We start from the raw sequence: 23,208 nt of genomic DNA, 5'->3' as shown, positions 1-23,208 counted from the left end.
GTGGTAGGAGCTTTTGAAGGGCACAACTTCAAACGTGATCTTTTCTTCGCGGAAATTGTGAACATCGCCGAAAGCCACGGGAAGTGTGATGCTGCCGAGGGAGTTCGCCTTCTTACCGGAACCACGCCGTGAAACTCGGTGGTGCTTGTGTTTGAGCTGTTCCTTGGTGAGGTTCATCCGCTCCGGAGTCTCCGGGTACATGATGTTCAAGGCTGGCTCCGCCATCCATGAGGCACTTGGAGAAGTCATACCCGTCTATGCGGGGACTCACAACCAAGGCGTAGTATTCTTTTGGCACGGAGGCGGGATGATCCCCCTGTCAAATGTGCACGGAACTTCCGACCACCGACATCTTGCGGCACGGCCGGAAGCTGTGGCGTTCGGGAACCGGGTAGCTGATTTTGTAGCACGGACCGGGGGGTTCCGAGGAAAGTGTGGTAAGCCCCCACGCTCTTTTTCTCGAAGGGGTTGGATTTTCCTGCGGATCCGGCTTTGGGATCCGGCGAGTTATCATCCTCGTCCATCGCCTCGGAACTGTCCTCCTCCTTGTCCTTGTTCTTGCCTTTGCCTCCTTTGCCGCGTGGGCGGTGCTTCCGGGCTCGCTTGTATCCTGCCTCCGGGTCGTTCTTGAGGTCGTTGACCCATTTGCAGTTGCGGTTGGTATGAGTGGACTTCCCTGTAGCCGGATCCAAGTGGGCCGGGCGAGGGCATGTCTCTGTACTCCTCGTAGGTTTGCGGGGCGCGGGATCCGCCGGCGGTGACCTCAGTGCCATGCTGCTGACCCCTGCCGGCTCCGCCTCCACGGCCGCGTCCTCTTCCGCCTCCTGAACCTCCGCGTTGGAACGCCATGGCGACCATCTCGGATCCGCCATTCTTCTGGTCATCAGGGTTTTTGCGCTTGTGGCCGCTGTTGTTACCGTTATCACGGTTCTTTTTCTTGGTGCGGGGGGATTGCTGTAGCTGCGATATCACCGCCTGCGTCATCATCGGCGGCAGTGTGATCACTGGCAATGGAGATCATCTCATCCAAAGTCGGTTTGTTGGCGTTAGCCAAACATGTAAGCTTATGCCTCAGCAATCCTCCTCTGCGCAGTCCACCAATAAAGGCGTACATGGCGGTGGTGTGATCGACGTTTTCGCACTCGTTCCTGCATGCCAACCATCGTGTGAGGAAGTTTCTTGAGGTTTCTCCCTTCTTCGGATACAAGCTTGCGGGTCGCTTGCTCGTGGCGAGGTCTTTTGTAGGTGCCCCCGAAGTGTTTCTCAAAAGCGGTCTTCAGGTCGAACCAGCAAAAGATGGAGTTCTTCTCGAGGTCGGCTGAGCCGGATCCGGGCTGGTCCTACAAGGTACAAGCTGGAGCATGCGGCGGGCGATGTTAGGGGTTCCTCCGGCGAAGGTTACTTGCATTGTAGTAGTCCTCAATCCAGGTATCCGGCCTTTCGGTGCCATCATAATGCTTCAGATTTCCGGGTAGCTTGAGGAGCTCCTTGGCTTTGGTTCCTCTCGAATCATTCTGCCAAAGCACTTCGGACCAATGTAGTCAGTTCTGTACTCGTTAAGGCGGTCCCGTGCGTCGCGTGAGCCGTGGCGGGGAGACTTTGAGCGAGAGCGAGATCTCCGGCCATTGCCTCCGTCTCCACCTCCGCCGCCACCGCTAGGTGGTGGTGAGGGAGACCTGCGAGGTGGGCGGTCTGACTTCTTGCTTCCGCCATCTGAATCTCCACGACCTTCCTGGTGCTGACTCCGGCTCCTGTGGCTGCCTTCGCCTTGGCGGCGGCTGCCCTGGTCATGCCGGCGGGGCTCCGGGTCACGGCTCCGGCGAGGCTCTGGGTCGCGGCTCCTACGAGGTTCGGGATCGCGGTTCCGGCGAGGTTACGGGCCCCGGTCTTCATTCCGACTCCTCCTAGGCTCGGGCTCACGAACATTGTTCCGGTTCCGGCGAGGTTCCGGCGAGCGCTCCCTGTTTGTTTCTTGGCAGCACGTTGTCGCGGATAACAATCGCACCGTGCCCTATGGGCCTGGTGTTTCCGGCTGGACTACGGCGGCGAGGGGTCGCGGGTAACCGTTGGGCGGAGGAGAGGGGTTGCGGTATCTGTCTCGTCCGGAGTACATCGCATCCTTTCCCTTTCTTGGATCCGACGGAGGCGTACGTGATGGGACGGGGATCGGATTTGGGTGTTCCCTAGCCCTTCTTCGCGCTCACGAGGATCCGGTGTGTGATTCATCGTCGGGATGCCGATCGGCGCGGGCGTCCTTCTGCGCGGTGGATACACAGTTATCCGGATTGGATTCCAACCTGCGCGAAGTATCTGCCTTGCTCTGCTGCTGCATTGCTGAAGCGACAAGGGTGCGGAGATGGTTGATATCGACTTCTTCGTCCTTCTTCTTCAGCAATTCCGCTGCTTTCAGCATGTTATCCTTTGGAGTTTCCAGCGGCTGGTGAACTGCGGGCGTGTTGAAGGCTATCCTGCGAGGCGGAATTGCTTCTCTGACAATACGATCAGCCTCCGCTGCGCGTAGGTCATCTTTACTTCCCACTCAGCCCTCATGCTCTTGACGTGCTCGAGTGTGTTAGTAATCTCGCGGTCCTGTCTGTCGAAGTTTTCCAGCCAGGCTGCATGATCTGCCCTTCCTATCTTTAGTGCAGCTTCGGCGTCGGCGAGCCTCTTGGCTGTGGCCAGCATCTCCTTTCTCGGCGGTTTCTAGAGCCTCCAGATCTGCGGCGTGGCCCGGAGTTATAGGTGTGTTAAGAATTGCTCGCGCAGCCACCTCTTCTGCTGACAGGATTTCCTCCGAAGGAGAATCCCTTTGGGGTCGCACCCGAGACATTGGAGATCCTTGTTGGGATGGCTCAGATTGGCTAACTTGGTCTCCAGATCCGGTTTGTCCCAGCGCTGCTACCGTTGCGAGAACACGCTTCGGCTGGGCGGAGTTGACCTCGGGCTGATCGCCGAGACCATACTCCTCCAACTTGCGCACGAAGTCATCAGATTCCATGGACGGGGTGTCTCCGGAAATTGGGCTTAGATTGCCCAAGATCGATTCTTCGACCGGAGCTTCGCTTTCTCCGACAGGCTGAGCCTGATCCGGATCTGCGTTGTTTTCCGGGGCCTCGACCTGCGCGGGACCAGCTCCGACTTCATGAGGGGCGGTTCCGGCGGTATGGGCCAAGAAGTGTACGAAGTGGCACCTCTGCTTTTCTAACACCTGGGAGACCCAGGCGGATCTGCATTGGTCTTCCACCTTTGTTTCCTGCTCAGGGGCGGATTGGGTGGGCTTTGATTTTTCCGAGATCTAAGGCGGAATCTTCGCTAGGAAGTTCCGGCGTCTCGGATCGGATCTTCGCGGCTGCGTCCCGCTCAGCGGCGGTCGCGTCAGCGCTACTTACCAGTGGGTTTCCGTCGGAATCGACGGTTTCCCCGATGAAGATGTGTATGCCGCCAACTGGGACGATGGAGAGCTTGACGGGGTCGGTTCTAGCCGGAATCCAACACTCATCCGGAGGGACGATCGGTAGATTTCCGGCGTAAAGGACACGCCCCACAGCGATGGTGTCGTCGTAGCTTCCCATGGCGGAACCCTCCCGGTTCCGGCCTCCAGACGCCGCAGGCCCCACGGTGGGCGCCAACTCGTCGTTGCCTGATCGACGGTACCTCGGAGGAGGGATCCTCACGAGGGGAGAAGAAGTAGGGGCCATAGGGCGGAGTGCACACGGGACGGTGGTACGCGAGTTACCCAGCTTCGGAACACCTGCACGATGACGGGGCCTACTGCTGCTTGTGCGGAATTATCTGGGCGCTTTCGCGTTGTTACAATGAGTTGTCGTTGTGCCTCTAGGGCTCCCGGGATCCGGCTTATAAAGGCGCACGGATCTAGGGTTTACATGGAGAGTCCTAGCCGGATTACAGACAGCCTAACTACGGTACAATATCTTGCCGTGCACGTCACGGATCCGCCTTCCATATACGTCGTACTGGATCCGAGATCCTCATGGGCCTCCATGGATCCGGGTTACTCCTATGTTGGTACGGATCCGGCCTGCTGATCCTGGGCTGGACTTCTTCCTTCATGATCAACAGCAACTGGGCCGCCCGATGGGCCACATGCCTCATCACCGTCTGTGGGCCACCCGGGCTTGCCGGATCTAGGCACTGTCGATGGTACACCTATGAAGTATACCCACAACAGTTACCGATGTCAGATGTTTCTGGAAAATGTTGATGAAATGAATGGTGACTTGTCTTGAATCACAACTGAGTTGTGGGAATGACACTAATGTTCCCACTTGAGTTAGTTAGCATATGAAAGAGTCTTTTATCAAATGCTTGTGAAACTAAAATTGGCTTTATGCAAATAAACTAGAGCTTAGTACCCCAATACTAGAAATGGTAGTACTTACACTAGTATTAGTTTGCGAGTACTTTAAAGTACTCACGGTACGTGTCCCCGGCTCTTCCAATGGCCAGACTATGAAGAGGATCAGCAGTACCAAGACGAAGGACAGCAAGACGCCTACGACAACTAGGACTACTCCTGACGTCAAGCGTTGGCCTGTGGACTAGATAGTCTCCCTTCTATTATGCTTCCGCTATGTAATGTGTTCGTTGATCATTAGATCAACTATTTGTGTAATATGGATCATGTGATCTGAGTTTGTAAGACGACTATGGTTTGTAATGAATGATGACTTATGATATCGATTGTTATGTCTCTCAACAACAATCTTCCAGGGATTGCGATGTATGGCATGACAGGCATCTGGACTTAAAAATCCGGGTGTTGACAAGTTGGTATCAGAGCCATTGTTTGACCTTAGGAGACCCTAGTTACAATGGACATATGAAAAACTTAGTTTCAAAACAAATGAAGTGAATATTTATGAAAACTTATTCTCACTCTTATCCTTGAGATCTTTTCAAAAGGAGAACTCCATGCTTTACTCTTCCTTGTAGTGTTACATAAAATTTTGCACACTTGACCACTTCTCTAACTTACTCATCCTAAATTGCTCACAGATGGAGTACACCTGCAAGTCCTATCAGCTTGGCCACAGAGGAAACCTAATGTTCGAGAAGGATTTGAAGCAACTAGTTGAATATCTAGGACGCTCGTATCCCGAGTTCTTTGGAGTGCCACTCAACAATTCATCGGGAAGAGAACCTCGGTGGGAAGTTACTGCAGATCTGAGAAGAAAGCTTGGAGCCCCAATATGGGAAACCATATGGTTTTCTGTAACGGAAAACACTTGGAAGGAAGGACTAGTCAGAGCTATGCAGGAAGCAATTGCCCGTCTGTGTGGACAAAATGAGAACAAGATCAAGAACACTCGCTTCATCTACTACCCAAGACATGACCCCATGGGAAGACCGACGACCATGCCCCCACACACGGAGATGAACCACTATGTAGCACACATGGACTTCATGCTGTACAAGACTCGCAAGGAGTTGGACGACGCCCTCGCATTTCGCCAAGCACATTACCCCTGAAGATGAAGAACCCATCGTGAAGAGTAGCATCCCTAGAGCACTTTCGTAGGTGTGAGTGTTATCAGGACCCTTTTGTATCGTAGAACGAATGAATGGTTCTTAAAACCACCGTTGTATTTGTTTGTAATGGGTGATGCTTGGTATGAATGAAAAAGTGTTGTTGGTTTTTACCCCCTCAACACTACTCGAGTTTTCAAGTTTTGAACTTTTGAAACTTCTTGAACTTTAAACCAAACAAACCATAGAAATTTCCCTCTTATCTTAGCATCTACCTCAATGTTCAGATGGCCCCACCAACCCGCAGCGCCAACCAAGATGCCATGATGCAGATGCTGGAGATGATGATGGCAGACCGAGAAGCCGAGAGAGCTGAACGCCAAGCCAACATTGCTGCGCCGCAGACGGATCGCTCGAACAACCAAGGCCATGGAAACCACGACCACCCTCGGTCGAAGCTGAAGAACTTTCGAACACCAACCCACCCATGTTCGAGCAAGACCGAAGAGCCACTTGACGCGAGATGACCGGCTCCAAACAATGGAGAACAACCTGGAATTTGCGGGAGTAGAAGCCGCGAGAGAAAGTACTTGTTCACCACCCACTACTCGTCGGGACCTGCCGGAGCTCGGTGGACGAGTGCCCGTGCAATGAATGCGGGACAGATGATGACCTGGGAGGACTTCAAGACCAAGTTTAGCAATACCATGTGCCCCAAGGACTGATTAAGAAGATGAGAGACGAGTTCCGCGAACTCAAGCAAGGCAGAATTTCCGTGGTGGAATACCGCGAGAGGTTTCTTACCCTGTCAAGGTACGCCCCCGATGAGACCGACACCAACGAGAAGCGGAAAGAGTGATTTTTGAATGGACTGCATGACGAAATGCAAACTGTGTTAGTGAACATTCCGTTCGCTGACTTGGAAGCTCTGGTGGACTCAGCCATCCAGATGGAAGGGAAGCTTCACCAAGCCAACGAGAACCGCAAACGCTGGATGATGAACCAGAATGGGTCCAGCAATGCCCAAAAGTACCGCAACAACTCATATGGAGGATTTTCCCCAAGATACAACACGCCCACTGCTCAGACCTACCGCCCAAACAACTCCAACAATCAGGGAGGACCCCCGAAGCCCGGAGGCAACAACAAGAACAATCACAACAACCACAACAGCAACAACAACAATGGGAACAACAACAACACCAACACTGGTCCAAGGACTGGAAGCAATGCCATCCCCGTCACCCCCAAGGACAAGTCGACCATAACTTGTTACGAATGTGGAATTGTGGGACACTACTCCAATGAGTGCCCCAAAAGGTTAGCCAAGATTGCCGCCAATACCGCTGCACCTGCTCAGAACCAGCGTCGCTTTGCAGCAAGGAGGAACCAGAACAACAACAACAACGGCCGCCTCTATCACATGAATGCCACTGAAGCCCAGGAAGCACCCCAGGCCATGCCAAGTATGTTTTCCTGTTAATACAATTGCTCAATCTCTCTTAGGAACCTAACTTTTCTTAAAATCTCGGGACGAGATTTGTTTAAGGGGGAAGGTTTTGTAACATCCCAAATTTTAAAACAAAGAGAAAATGAATTTCCTTTTCCAAAAATGAGAACCAACAAAAACTTTTCTTACATAGGGTGCTATGCATAGTGCTCATACCTAATGCTTGTGTTATCTCCACGATTGTTTGTTTGTTACATTGAACATTCTTCCAAAACCCTAAAACCCTAACCATCTCAAAACAAAGTGGATCAAATATGAGAAACCAAAACAAAATAAAAAGAGATGATCCTAAATGAGAAAGAGGCCTATGTAAGCCTATGGCTATATTTGCAAATAATAAATTTTGCCATGGCTACCTTGTGTAGATGATTTTAAATACCTCAACAGACCTAACCTAGTACTTACCAACAAATCCAAGTGAGAAACAAAAATAAAATAAACATATGCATAGAGGCATATGTGGCACTTAACCATAATACCAATTCTTGACCTATGCACCCACACTTTCCCCAAATGGTTTGAAACTCTTATCAAACTCAATCTAACCCTAAATAGATCCTAACACATGCCCAATTGGGTCAAGTGAACCAAAATGAAAAAAATAAGAAAAATTGCAATTCAACACACACATGTGCTTTTGGACATTTTGCAAATCTTTGACCTAGACCAATTTGGCTTTCACCATTAGTTGTAATATGTCACTAAACACTGATTACAACTTTTGGAATCAAAGAAACTCAAATCAAATCAGTTTTGAACTCAAATTTTAATCACATGTAATAATGGTCAATTCTGCCATTTACAATCTGATCACTACTTTGAGCCTCTGTATTTGGAGATTTTCAAACCAAACAAATCCATTTCTTTGCACCACATCCAAGTACACATCAAGGTGAACAACTTTTGTGAAGACCACCATATCAATTTCATCTTGGATCAAAAACTATGCTCAAGCAAAGTTGAAACTTTTTAACAACATCAACATTCTCCCACTTTGCAAATTTTGCATTTCTTTTATTTCTAAAATTCCACCACCACCATTGTGTGTCTCTGGTCATTTGCAACCAACTCAACCCACTCAATTTCAAATTTTGGAACTACATCGCATAGACCAAATTTGGCAAAAACTTGAATTTGCAAATATTCCCAAATCCAAAACACTATTTAGAATAGTGTTGGACCAACCCTACTCTCACACTTGTGCTCTACCTTGTCCCCTGGTCCCCTCTCCACCTCATCCTTGCTCAGCAAACCCTAGAGGAGGGCACACATGGCCTAGCCATGGCCATGCCGGCCATGAGCACATGCATGCCACTCCCCTCTCTCCTTCCCTCACCAGCCACGGCCACCTTGCCAAATGAAGACACCTCACTCTACTGGACCTACTAGAACGCGCCGTTGTCGAGGAGGAGCCCTGCACGCGCCAGACCAGCTCGCGCCCATGGCGGCCAGGCCATGCCGACGCCGTCGCACGCACACGCCCACGGACACGTACTGGACACGCGCCGCCTGGCCACCTCGCGCAACCCCTGGCCCCCCTCTCTGCACGTTGAGATTCACCGTGCCACCGCGACGCCGCCAGACAACCTCACGACACCGACCCGTGCCCGTCGTCGCCGGAGACGAGGACAAAACCCCGCCACTGCCGCGCAACTTCTCGCGACCACCAGACCAAGTTGGGCACCGCCTAGCCTAGCTGTCGCCAACCAGAGGAACGCCATGATGTGCTGAGCAGTGCGCCGCTCTCACCTAGCACCCACGGCCCCCTCCGCCATTATAAATAGAGGCCTCCATTCTTCGATTTCTTCACACCACATCACTCCTCTCTGCTCACTCGACCTCCTGAGCCACTCCACCGTCGAGATTAGCCACCACCGTTGCTCAATTCCACCTCACTGCCGTACGCCGCCGCGGAACATCGCCGTCGATTGGAGCCGCCCCAGGACGCGCCACTTCTACCTGGAGCTTCGCCGTCGTCTACCACTTCATCGAGCATACTGCCCACCGCCGCTGGAGCCACGGTGAGCTCTCCGACCCCCTAGCGCCGCCGCGCCAGTAGCATGTTCTCGCCGGAGACGACGACGTCGCTCGTCCGTCCGATCTCGATCTAATCCTGCGTTCCAAAATCCCCCATACCGTTTCGGTGTTTAACAACCGCTGACAGGCAGGCCCCACCCTGTCAGGCAGCCCATGCGTGCGTGGACGCGTGGTGGGCTGGGTTGCGCCGTTTGAATTGTTTTGGCCCGTTTAGTTTCCCGCCGGCCCATTTCATTTAAATTCGAAATTCCAGTTTAATTCAAATTCAATACTGGCCCTGTTTTCAAAATTGAATAGATTCAAATTGGCTCAACCAAATTTAGTGAATTTTATACCGTTGGAAAGCTAGTGAAAATATCTACACAACCCCACTAGTCTCACTTGAGATTCAGTGTAGAAATAATGTGACAAAAAGAACAAGTCAGGGACTTTTGCACATTCAAACAATTATTAAAAATCAACCAGAAATGATATTAAGTTGATTTCAACTCTCATAGCTCAAATTTCACTTACACTAATTGTTTATGCAAAAATATGTCATGGTTACTTTGAGTGATCATGGCCTAGTTTAAATAAAGGACTATATGACTATTCTAGTCAAATGATATTGTCCAAAACTATTATGTAAATTTTATGAGAGGCTTGCTCTCATTTAAATCTTGTCCCAAGTACTTTCATATGAAGTTGTGTACCCGGTCTAATTACTCTCACATGGAATTAATTGGTGATATTAAATCATAAGTGGTATTGTTAAATGGTATGAGGTATTCTACCTCATTTAAATTGTTTTCTCAAATAATGATGATGAATAGTTTACTTTGGTCAACATGGATTCATGCATGATGGTTTTAGGAGCTTAAATCTTAATAATATTCAATGAGAGGAAATTATTTCCTCAAGGACTTAAATGAAAACCCTAAATTAATATTTGTAATGAGAGGAAATTATTTTTTCTCTTAATAAGAAAACCAAGCCAACTCACATGCTAGTAAGTATGGAATGCTAGGATAGTTGTGTGTGCTTAGTCTAGCTCTTGAACCTTGTTTGGTGATTGTTACTTCGTATCCGTTTTTAGACGCTAGCACCGAAGAGTACCAGGAGGAGGAGGTCTACCATCAAGAGGAGGAAGACCACTTTGACCAGTACACCAACCAAGGTAAGCTAATATTCTTGCAAGTGCAAAGCTATCTTGAGCAAGGCACCATCCACATTACTTTATGTCAATGATCCTAGCCCAAGTTTTACTTTGCAAGCTTTTACTTGGTTTATTTAAAGCTTACTTTTATAGTTAACTTTGGTCTAAGTTTAGAGTAGAGCAAGAGTATCAAAGTTAGCCTAAAGAGCTACAAGTTAGTTAGCACCCCTCATGACTAGTTGCTAGTGCTAAAACTAAAATTGACTACTCTAGATGGGAACTTGTGAAGTGAAATGACTTTGAAAAACCTTGGAAAGATGAGTCTTTATATTGAAAGATTTTTGAAGGTGAATATGACTTGGTGAAATTTACCAAAACTGATAGTTGGGTTTGAATGTGATACCTTTCCAATTTGAGTACCCCCACAATACCTGATTATGGGTAGGGCTTAACTGGAAATTTATGCATCTTAGTATGGGTTCCCTCTGAACAAGCATCATAGGGGTTATGCCGAGGCTGCCTCCGTTAAAAGTGATATGATGTGAAATGAGGTGAATTGTCCGGCCCAAACCCTGTGCAGTTCCCAGGCTGACGGTTTGTCTTCACTGGGAGGCCAAGCTCATGGGGAGAGGTACCTATACTAGGGTATGTAAGTGAAAGGTTATGGTTGATGATCCACGTACTAAGTTACGATGATTCAGGGTTATCCGTGACGGATGTAATCAAATGTTGTGGCACAAGTGTGCAACCTCTGCAGAGTGTAAACCTATTCGAATAGCCGTGTCCACGGTTACGGATGGTTGGAAAGGCCATACTGTTACCGATGTCAGATGTTTCGGAAAATGTTGATGAAATGAATGGTGACTTGTCTTGAATCACAACTGAGTTGTGGGAATGACACTAATGTTCCCACTTGAGTTAGTTAGCATATGAAAGAGTCTTTTATCAAATGCTTGTGAAACTAAAATTGGCTTTATGCAAATAAAGTAGAGCTTAGTACCCCAATACTAGAACTGGTAGTACTTACACTAGTATTAGTTTGCGAGTACTTTAAAGTACTCACGGCTGTGTCCCTGGCTATTCCAACGGCCAGACTATGAAGAGGAGCAGCAGTACCAAGACGAAGGACAACAAGACGCCTACGACAACTTGGACTACTCTCGACGTCAAACGTTGGCCTGTGGACTAGATAGTCCCCCTTCTATTACGCTTCCACTATGTAATGTGTTCGTTGATCATTAGATCAACTATTTGTGTAATATGGATCATGTGATCTGAGTTTGTAAGACGACTATGATTTGTAATGAATGATGACTTATGATATCGACTGTTATGTCTCGCAACAACAATCTTTCTGGGATTGCGATGTATGGCATGACAGGCATCTGGACTTAAAAATCCGGGTGTTGACATAGCGCATGAACGAAATTGACCAAGTGACGCTATGGGCAAAGCAGTACACCTCTGATCAGAGTAAAAAGTGATATCACTCCCAGCTTCCGGGTTTGGAAGTGCGTTTTGTGGGTCTTCCTCTAACACAGGATGTAAGATCCCACGTTGTCTGCCGTCAGCAGATTTCATAAATAAAAATATGGTTTTCCTACAAACGGGGAATCAGGGGATTATTTTTCCTAAAAGTGTTGTCGGTCTGACGGCTCACTACCCGTTGAGTTTTTTATTTTCTTTTAAATAACCTGCCACCCCTCCACCCCGGCGACTTGCAGAGTACGTATTTTATACGTGCTCAGCCTTGCTTTCTCCGTTGTTTTCCAGAGGCCGTGATGTATGACAACTCTGAGGAGATAGAGACCGGTGCTTATGATGAATCTGGCGCTTGTGGTGACTTTGACTCTGACTTTGCTGAAGTGGAGTATGAGTATGACGAAGCCGATGTCCAAAGCTATGAGGAGTAGAGTTATGGCTTGTAGTTCTAGCGGGTGGGATTGTATCGCCTTAGTATGTCGGTTAAAGTGACACTTTGTGTGACGATGTAATAAAGGACACCGCTTTCAAACGGTAAAATTTTCCACTATGTACATGCTACTGTTCTCTTTAGCTGGTCCTGGCACAACTCTGAAGTGACGATTTCCGTTACGCTTGATTTAATCGAACGTAACGGGGCGTCACACGCTCATGGTCAGTGGATAACCTCCTTTTGTAGCTAGTGCTATGAAAAGATTGATTTCGGGTGGTGATGTGCCTTACATGAGAGCAGGATAAAACAAGCAAGCGCCCTTGAGATGAGGTTGTGTGTTTGGTGCAATGGTTATGGGCGACATGGCTTCGTTGGTTGTGTGGTTATTTGGCAATGTTTTCCGTATAAAAAAGGCATTATATAGTTTTGAGATCTAAATTTTCTTTTAAACTAGGTAAGATCTGTTTTCTATATGAATTGTACGGGTGCCTTTGCCGTCTTAAGAAGTACTCCATCCACCCCACAATATAAAATATCATTATAACTAATACGGAACGCACAAACAAACACTCACTATAACAAACATCAGTGGTAGATCCTAACTACTAGCCTAAAAGGGTGCACATTGGTAAATGGAGAAGTACGATAGCGTAATTAATGATATTTCCCCAGGAAACAGAACAAGTATAGTGAACAATGTACATTTTCAAAACTCCACTTTATTAGACGAGGGTGTGTGTTTGGTGCAAAGGTCATGGGCGACATGGCTTCGTTGCCTTGTGTGGTTATTTAGCAATGTTTTCTCGTATGAACAAGGCATTATATAGTTTTGAGACATGATGTTTCTTTAAACTAGATAAGCAATGTTTTCCAGCGCCTTGCCATTTGAAGAAGTACTCCATCCATTTTATAATATAAAATACTCCCTCCGATCCAAAGTAAGTGTTGGGTGATTTAGTACTGATTTCGTGGACACTTAGTTTGAACCGGAGGTAGTATCATTATAACTAATATATGAACGTGCAAACAAACACACCAAGTGGTCGTAGATCCTAACTAGTACTACTACCCTAATAGGGTGCACTAGTTGGTGCATGGATAATTAGGATAGAGTAATTAATGAGGTTCCTATAGAAAGAGAAGAAGGGATTTATATATAGGTTCCGAGCTTGAGTGCCCCTTTATGTAAAACCAAATTGAAAATTATATTTCCAAGTTTGTATGGAAAAAAAGTATGGATCTTAGTAATAGTGAACAATGCACATTTTGAAAACTCATGTTTGTGTAGCTAAAAATACAGAGAATTTTGTGTTGTCATTTTGCATGCTAGCTTGTAGGATACATCATTCACCACACTCGGAATTTTTTGAAGCTTGTAAATATGAATTTTTTTTGAAAAAATGAAATAAAATAAAGAGAGCAGTAGAGCTGGGAAGCCAAAGACATTTTTCGCTGTAGAAATAGTGCCATGCATACACTCCAATTCCATTGAAAGGACTCCATGCATCAAGACTCTGATTTAAGGATCCCAAGTACATTTAAGTCGCACACATGCCAAAGTGTTCACTAACTCGGACCAAAGAGTATTCATCCCACATAATTATTTATTTTTTGAGCCACATGTACATATTCTCGTGGAACACACACATGGCGCAAAGAGGAGAGTCTACCGGTTGAGCAGTAGGTGGACGACGGCGAGCGCGTCGGCGGCATCCTTGATGCCGGTCTCGCGGGCCAGCTTCCTCGGCCACTTGTAGCTGTTCCCCTTTTGCCTCCGCTCTAAGATGGCTGAAGAGAGATCACCCCAGTTCTGCATGTAGGCCGGCTGCATCTCGCTGAGCCTGCTGGTTTGGCCCCAGCCGCTGTTCACTGTCGCGTAGACAGAGTCCAACCTGGCGGCTTCGCTCACCATGATCATCAGTCGGGCCAAGGCCAACTTGGTGGCCGCGTCAGGCGCGCCGGCATGCACGTATGCTGCCAGCTGCCTCACCGCCGCCTCTGCCACCGCCTTGCCGAGGTCCATGTCCTTGAGATTTTTCTTCACCTCCTTGCTTGTCTCGCCGCCGACGAGCCCTCTGTACGTGAAGCCACAATCCAGCAGGGTTGAGCCTGCGATGATGTGCTGCTGCTGCTTCGGGCCCTTGGCCGTCTCGTGGAGCTCGTACCAGGTTCCGGACGGAGGGCGGAAGCCGACCACGTACACGTTGTCGTCCCGGATCGCCAACGTCGCCGACGCGTTGCCGGCGGACAGCTCGACTTGCAGCAGCCTCGCCGGTGGATGTCCATCACGAAAGCGCTCCTTCGTCAGCACCGGATGTCCCTGGACATTGTCCGGGCTCGGGTGGGTGGCGAGCACCGTGCGAACGTTGTCGACGAACGTGCTGTAGGTCCCGGACCCCACATTGTACGAGATCGGCACCACCACTGGAGGCTGTGGAGGCTGTGGCAGGGCGACTCCTGCGGGAGAAGATAGAGAACATCAGGCCAAGCATGTTAGAAGAAGAGAGGGCTGTCAAAAACTTCAGAGAATTGTGAACGTGCAGAGGAGGAAGAGGAGGAGGAGGAGGAGCAGCAGCAGCCTGAGTGCTCCAACCTGCGAACGAGCAGAGCAGCAAGCCCACGAGCAGCACCTGAACACCCATCTCCCCCGGACAACCTGAGAGCAGAGCAAGGTGCTGTGGACGATTGGTGTGGACCTTCGATGCTTGTGCCTCTCAGTGTTGCGCATGGACGGCTATTTATACACCTGACTGCTCCTCAACTTGAATTACTCGCAGCTGACAGCTACATGGAGTGCAGCCGCAAGTCTTTCAGTTGTAGGCTTTCCATTGATCTGAAGTTTCTACTACACGAAACATTTCTTCATCCTTTGTACCCACTATTTGGGCTACAACACTTCCTTAATTCTACACTAGTATGCACACATATACTTTCATTTCCCATCTCGTTTCTGATATATATACCAAGTTAAGGTGCCAATGCTATTTTCTTCTCACTGATTATTTTGGCCATACATGATGTTTCAGACATACTGGAGTACACTGAACATTGCTTGGGCTGGAAGAAGTAATATGTTGGACAAGGAGGATATATATCGTTTGGAATCAATATTTTTCCTTTCCTTGTACTCGGGTCTAGTTATTTTCTTTGGCTTCAACTCACCCTCCGAGGGTCGGTTTTTCTTCCCTTGTTTCCTAGCCAGAGCACTCGGTACAATGTGTTTCACTGTCCGAGCGGCTATATCTTTACCCCGATTGCCATGTAAGGTACCTTGTGTAATTATTTATACGAGCATTTTTTATACTGTTTGTTAAAGGGTGGTCTTTACCAAGTGTCCGATTCATTATGTCCACACTCGGTTTTAAAAAAGATTCACGTAATAGGTAGTTACATTGCTTAAACCTGCATATAATTCCGAACAAATGAAACTCAATCAAATCTATCATATTAGACTCTTCACAAGATAAAAGCAAAAGAAAATATGAACTATTCTTGTAGAAAAAAAATCACCTGTTTCAGTTGATTTCGCTCTCGGTGAATATGGCGCCAATGGAGAGGACAAAGCCTTGCACCATCAAGCTTTCCTCTATGGGCTTTCGGTTTCGAATCCTTCACACTATACCTTCCAGGACTAATCTAGCTATTCCACTAATACTATAATTTATGAGTGGAGGGCACAATAGTGCTTAACTATATTTGTGAGTGGAGTAGATCCTAAAAATGATTAGTGTGGTAGCTTTATATGACATTTTCCCCCTTCATTATTTTGGCCACGCTATTTTCTTCCCCTTTGGCCATACATGACACTTGAGAGCTGGTGGAGTACACTGAACCCGAGACCATGCAGCACCTACTCATCCACTGCCCCTTTGCCAAGCAAGTTTGGCTCGAGGCTTTGGCTTGGTTGCGTTTGTCCTGCCGTACGCCACGGGACACAGATGATTCCATCTTCACTTGGCTGGTGGAAGCGAAGCAAACGACGCCCAAACCTCTCCGCAAAGGGCTGGGATCTGCAGCGCTGCTCTTGCCATGGATGATTTGGAAGCACAGAAACGACTGTGTTTTTGAGGGAGCACGGCCATCTGTGCACGACCTGATGTCCAAAGTCAAGGACGAAGCATCCCTCTGGGCTAAGGCGGGTGCTATAGGGCTTAGGGTAGCGCTGCCGGCGACCTGGGATGTAGTGTGTATATTGTATGCTACCTCCTAGGAGGATTGTAAACTCTCTATCTTTTCAATGAAATGAGACGCAAAGGTCCTTTGCGTTTTCTCGAAAAAAAAAGGAGAAATATGTTGGAGAAGGAGATTCGTTTGGAATCAGTATTTTTTTTTTATTTCACTTGACTCAGGTCTAGTTAATTTCTTTTGCTTCAACTCACCCTCCAAGGGTCGGTTTTTCTTACCTTGTTTCCTAGCCAGAGCACTCAGTACAATGTGTTTCACCGTTCAAGTGGCTATAACTTTACCCCGAGTGTCCTGTGAGGTACTGCTTTCTGCAAGAATTTTTTTATACAGTTCGGTAAAGGGTGGTGTTTACCAAGTCTCCGATACATTATGTCCACACTCAGTTTAAAAATCTATTCCGGTAATAGGTAGTTACATTTCGTAAGCCTGCATATAATTCGGAACGAATGAAACTCAATGAAATGTCTCATATTAGATTTTTCACAAAATAAAAGTAAAAAAATATAAATTATTCTTGTAGAAAAAACTCTGGTGTCGGTTGATTTCGCGCTCGGTGTAACTAGTACATCATCATCAGGGAAGAGCGTGATATTCAGGCTAAACTCTGAAGTTTCTACTACACGAAACATTTCTTCATACAGTGTACTCTCACTATTTGGGCTACAACACTTCCTTAATTATACACTAGTGTGCACACATAGACTTTCATTTCCCATCTCGTTTCTGATATATATACCAAGTTAAGGTGCCAATGCTATTTTCTTCTCACTGATTATTTTGGCCATACATGATGTTTCATACATACTGCAGTACACTGCACATTGCTTGGGCTAGAAGAAGTAATATGTTGGAGAAGGAGGATATCGTTCGGAATCTTTTTTTTTGCTTTCCTCGGACTTGGGTCTACTTATTTTATTTGGCTTCAACTCACCGCCTGAGGGTCGGTTTTTGTTCCCTTGTTTCCTAGCCAGAGCACTCAGTACAATGTGGCTATAACTTTACCTCGAGTGTCCTGTAAGGTACCTTGTGTAGTGCTTTTTACGAGCATTTTTTTATACATTTTTGGTAAAGGGTGGTGTTTACCAATTAGTATCCGATACATTGTGTCCACACTTGGTATAAAAAACTATTCCGGTAATAGGTAGTTACACTCCGTAAGCCTGCATATAGTTCCGAACGAATGAAACTCAATCAAATGTCTCATATTAGACTTCTCACAGAATAAAAGTTAAAAATATATATATGAATTATTCATGTAGAACTTTTTTTTGTGTCGGTTGATTTTGCCCTCGGTGAATATCGCGCCAATGGAGAGGACAAACCTTGCACCAGCAATCTTTCCGCTATGGGCTGTCAGTTTCGAATCCATCACACATAAGGAATCCTCCTTTTGGACAGATTATGACTCCTGTCCAAGTGGCACCTTTGGTTGGTAGTTCGTCCCAAGCTGCGGCTGCTAAAACTAAGAAATCTGTTGATGGTATTCTCTGTTTTAGATGTGATACAAAAGGTCATGTTGCAACAGAGTGCATGGTGGTTCTTTGCATATACTGTGACTCTTGCTAAACATCAAGATAAGGACTGCCATCTTTTGACAATGCCAAAGCCGATTGCTGTGTTGTATGGCTTATGTAGAGAGGGCTTGAATTTCTATGATGTGCCTCACATTAAGGACATGAAACAAAAGAATGATAGTGGCAAGGTTAGGAGGGTACGCATTACTGGCGGCTCGATGAGTATTCAACAATTAATTATGGAGTTCGAATGGTTAGTTCCGGATGATCATCAGTGGGATATTACTCCAGCTGGTCCTGATGCTTTTGGTGTGGTTTTTCCAACAAAAGCAGATTTCGTGAGCATGAGAAGGCTCAAACCAGTGGACGTGCAAGGGACAACCATTACTATGCATTTTGAGGACTGGACATCTAGGAGGTTAGAATAATGGGGAATCTATGACATTTGGATAAGAGTTTTCGGATGCCCAGAAACTTTATGCAGAGATTTTTTAGGCTTATCTGTTGTTGGGTCTCTATTAGGGAAAACAAAAGAGGTAGATATGAAATTCACTCGGGAGCATGGGATCGCTGTATGCGCATTGACTGTACCAATCCACAGCTTATTCCAAGATATTTGGACCACTTCTATGATGGTGAAGGGTTCGGTATTGAGTTTCATGTGGAGCCTATTGATGGGTCAGTGGTTCCCGCTGGTTTTGCTGATCAGGAGGAGGATGATGCTGGGGATAATACAGATAAAAAGGAGGATGCTACTAGAGATGATGATTATCTTAGTAAGGACAAGAGAGAAGATACAGAGAAAGCAAATGATAACGCTGTAGATGAACAACAAAAAGACAATATTTAAGACAATAGTTATTCTGAAGAAATGGTGGAGACGGTGGAGCACATTCAGTTTGGGTCTGGTCTGGATCACCACTGTGGGTCTCCAGTTCGTCCGTGCTTGCCTCCTTCTCTTCGCGGCTCTAAATCGGCTCCCTCCAAGAGGTTGTATGAGATTGTTGAGGAGGAGGAGGGGGAGGAGGAGGAGGAGGAGGAGGAGGCTGAGATGGCGCGGTCAGCGCCTCAGCGTGACAGCAGTTCGATGGGTAAGAGGATGTCAAACCGAGAGAATGGGCATATTCCTAGATCGATGGCCACGGTAGAAATTTCGCAGCCACGGCACGATACCACAGCAGAGTCTCTGGCAGTTTCGATGCCACGGCAGGCTATCGCAGCAAAATTTCTGGAAGTTTCGCTGCCAAGCCCGGAGGCATCTCTTTCTCATTTTTCAGCTTCCATTAAGACCACTGCAGATTCTCCTATGGCTTCGCAGGTCTCGCAGCAGGTTGAAAGTGCCAGGTCAGTGGATGGGTCTGTTACACCGATGCGAGTGTCTCCAACACATTCGGAGACCCTGATTTCTTTGAATAATAGTCCGGTTCGCCTCATACTCCACAAGTGAGCGTTCATAACCTGGTTGTTTCTGTACCGTCATCCCCTATTGTTAATACTGACAAAGAGACTGAGTCCACAAGGGGCACGGTGTTTTTTCTTGGCAGAAGATATTCAAGGGAAGAAGTGATCTCTTTCGGAGGAATTCCGGAGTCGGTGGTGCTTAGTGTGCATACAAGTGAGCGTATCAAGGCCCAACCGAATGCCGACGCAACCCAGCTGGAGCGTGCTCAAAATGCGCAGGCTCGTGATGATATTTTATACTCAGGTACTAAAATTCCATCTCAGTTTACTATTGCTGCAATTCATAATGATGTTGTAGTTGCCCGTGCAACTAAGTTAGGCATTTCTCTTGGTACATCACCTTTTCGAAAATGGGCACTTTATTACTTTAAGCAATAGACCCGGCCTCAACATAGCTAGGATGCACACAGCCGTACAAATATCTGTTACAAAACACGAAACCATCCGACGATAAAAATCCAAAGTTCTCGATAAAAAAAACTAGCTAGGTGGATCCAGGCGAAGATCACGCTGCCACCCATGTTGGGAAAAAATATCCCTCGCCGTATCCTCCAACCGTGAAGACACCTCCATAAAGAGGTCTCGATGCTCCATCCGCTGAAGAGGCACCCATGAGCGAAGCTTAGCTGTTCATCGGTATATGACCTACATAAGAGAGGAAGAAATATTATTAAAAATCTTGTCATTTCTACATAGCCAGAGCGACCAAATAATGGCAATCTTGGTACATCACCTAGTACTGTGACCGAATCTATTCATAAAATAAAAGATTTAGATTTACATAGGACTTTAATTTTGTTGCAAAGGAAAGAGTGTGAGGAGATTAAGGATAGGGATCCTACTGATAGCTTAGTTTTAGACGAGGATACTAGACTTAGCACTGATCTGCTTGTTGAGGAGAACGATTTTTCAGAGACTCACAAGGAGCCTCCTCTGCATTCTAACAAGCCAACTAGGGTACATAAAAGAAGAGCACCTGGTTTTTCTGTAGCTAGACGTTGTAGTGCTCGTTTAAAAAATAAAAAGTGAATGCTGTAACAATGAAAGGAGCTTTTTTGGAATAGTGATGGTTTCCGAGATCCACCCAAACGCTCTCTGGTTCATGAAAATATTAGAGATCTAAAACTTGATTTTTTTTTTGCTATTTTGGAAACTGGTCGTGATAATTTTGCTCCACCTTTTCTTGGTCATTTATCGGGTGGACTTGACTTTGAATGGTATTGCTTACCGCCACAAGGGCGTTCTGGCGGAATTCTTGTAGGAATTAATAATGCAACACTTAAGGTGAATAAAGTTACCAATGGTGACCACTGTGTTAATTTTCATCTTAGGTCTAAAGTAGATGGGTTTGAATGGTCCCTCATTCCTGTGTATGGAGCGGCTCAAGATGAGCACAAACCAAAGTTTTTAGCTGAGCTTGTGCGCGTGTGTGAAGCGGAGACTCTACCTAAACTTATAGGCGGAGATTTCAATATAATGCATAGACAAGAACATAAGAATAATGAGAATTTCAACACTCGATGGCCTTTTGTTTTTAATGCGATCATTGAAAATCTGGATTTACGGGAAATTGAGCTCTCTGGAAGGAAATTTACTTGGGCTAATCGTAGAAATACACCCACATATGAGAAGTTAGATAGCGTTTTGGCAAGTGTTGAATGGGAACAAAAGTGTCCTCTAGTAAATGTTAGAGCTCTAGCAAGAGCTGAATTGGATCATACCCCTCTTATTCTTGATTCTGGTGAACAAGCTCACCTACGGAATAGAGCTCAGTTTTCGTTTGAACTATCTTGGTTGCGCATTGAGGGTTTTGCACACATTATAAAAAGGGAATGGAATTACATAATTTATGGGAATAGTCCCATGGAGATATGGCAACACAAAATTCGTCATTTTAGGAGTTTCCTTAGAGGATGGGCAAAAAATTTAAGTAGTCTTTATTAAAAAAGAGAGAGACCACTTGCTTTATCTAATTGATATGCTTGATAAGAAAGCTGAATCAATGCCTCTCAATGATTCTGAATGTGGTTAACTCAAGAATGCAAATGAGAGGTTGGGTAAATTAAGACGCGATGAGGACTCCAAATGGGCTCGGAGAGCTAAGGTTAAACGTATCCAAGAGGGAAGTGATCATATGAAATATTTTCATCTTATAGCTAACGGTAAGCATAGAAGGAAGAACAATTTCCAGCTAGAACAAGATGAGGGAACTATTGTTGGGCAAGATAATCTAAAGGTTTACATTACTAAATATTACAAAAGTTTATTTGGGCCTCCAATCCCAAATCATTTTTCCATAAGGGAATCAGACAAGGCTGATGTCCCCCAACTTTCTACTGAGGAAAACAATATTCTTGTTGCTGGCTTCACCGAGCAATAGGTGTATAATGCAATTATGCAGATGGAAAAAAAAAGCACCGGGACCAGAACCAGATGGTTTCCCGGCTGAATTTTACCAAACGTTTTGGAATGTGGTTAAGGTTGATTTAATGAGAATGTTTTAAGATTTTCAAAATGGTGAATTACCTTTATTCCATCTTAACTTTTTAACCATTATTTATCACCTAAGAAAGAAAATGCAATACAAATCCAGCAATATCGACCTATTTTTCTTCTAAATGTAAGCTTCAAGATATTTACTAAGGTAGGCACAAATCGAGTGTCGGAGATAGCACACAAGGTGGTTAAACCGACACAAACGACTTTTATGCTAGGGAGGCATATTTTAGAGGGATTAGTGATTTTTCATGAAACCATTCATGAGATGCATAGTAATAAGATGGACGGTATTCTTCTTAAGATTGACTAGGAAACATGCCCGCGCGCTGCCGCGGATATAAATCATGTAACCTGTTTAACTGCATGTTTACTCTATCATTGCTTTATTGTTGTGCATGATCTGATGAACTTTAGCTAGGTATAGATCGAGTGGATTGCGGATAGAGCCTTTGTTGCCTCCTTTGCTCTCATAGTATGACTCCAGCTACCATTCTAAGTCAACTGCTCTTATATGTTCCCATTCGGACTCATGGGCATGTTGCCGCTCTGCTTGGACGTGACACTTCATTCATCATGTAAATTTTGCATGGTATCCTTCTCCACCTTCTAGTGCGTCATGTTGTCCCCTGAACTCGCCCAAAAGATCTAGTTAGTCACCAATCCTAGTGAAACCATATCCTCCCTTGGTCACGTCTTGGCCGCGCGCACACGGTCCATCCACCTCGTGCGATCTTGTTGCCGTAACATTGATCGACTATCGTGACCGCTAACATAACTTGAAGGAAAGCGTAAAATTTGACACTCTATAGGTCAACTTAAAGGGCTCTCTAAATAAATTAGCATCATTGTAAAAAAACTCCCCATTTTACGTCCATTTGTATAATTTGGACAACTTGTAATCAACCGCTCGTTTCATTTTTCACTAAACACAGTGCGTGTGTTTATCGGTATTTTCGATCCACTCAGGTGCAGTTTCATTTTTGGTCTTGTTCAAAGTCACGTGGAAATCCACAAGAAGCGCGGGCTGGTGTGGTGATGACGCCTTTGCATACATGCGGCTCTCGCCCCCGCGAACTGTGTCTTCATTCTGTGCAGCGATCAGCGCGGCAGGCTCGCCAGGCCACAGAGCAGGCAACTCTCAGACGCGCACAGCTTTTGACCATGGTCCGGCACACTCGGCTCCTCGCGTATGCTTGTCCCTGGAGTCCTCGACGCCTTATTGGGTCTCGTCAGTAGTAGCTGACTCTCACACGATTTCGGATCCTTTCTTGCTCTTTCCTTCCATATTCGATTAAGCTTTCCTTTCCGGCTGAGCTCCCATGATCGCTGTGGCCGCCACCTAATTTAATTCCTTCCTGATCATGGTGCTACATCTCTTTTCTCCTAGGTGGCTTGTCCATATCGATGCAATATGCGTATATAAACAAGAAAAACTTCCTATCAAGCAGCGAGGTGGGACTAATCC

This window comes from Lolium rigidum, chromosome 1 (genome assembly GCF_022539505.1).
Source record: "Lolium rigidum isolate FL_2022 chromosome 1, APGP_CSIRO_Lrig_0.1, whole genome shotgun sequence".
NCBI lineage: Eukaryota > Viridiplantae > Streptophyta > Magnoliopsida > Poales > Poaceae > Lolium > Lolium rigidum.
The sequence above is the reverse complement of the archived record's forward strand: the minus strand, read 5'-3'. Positions refer to the sequence as shown.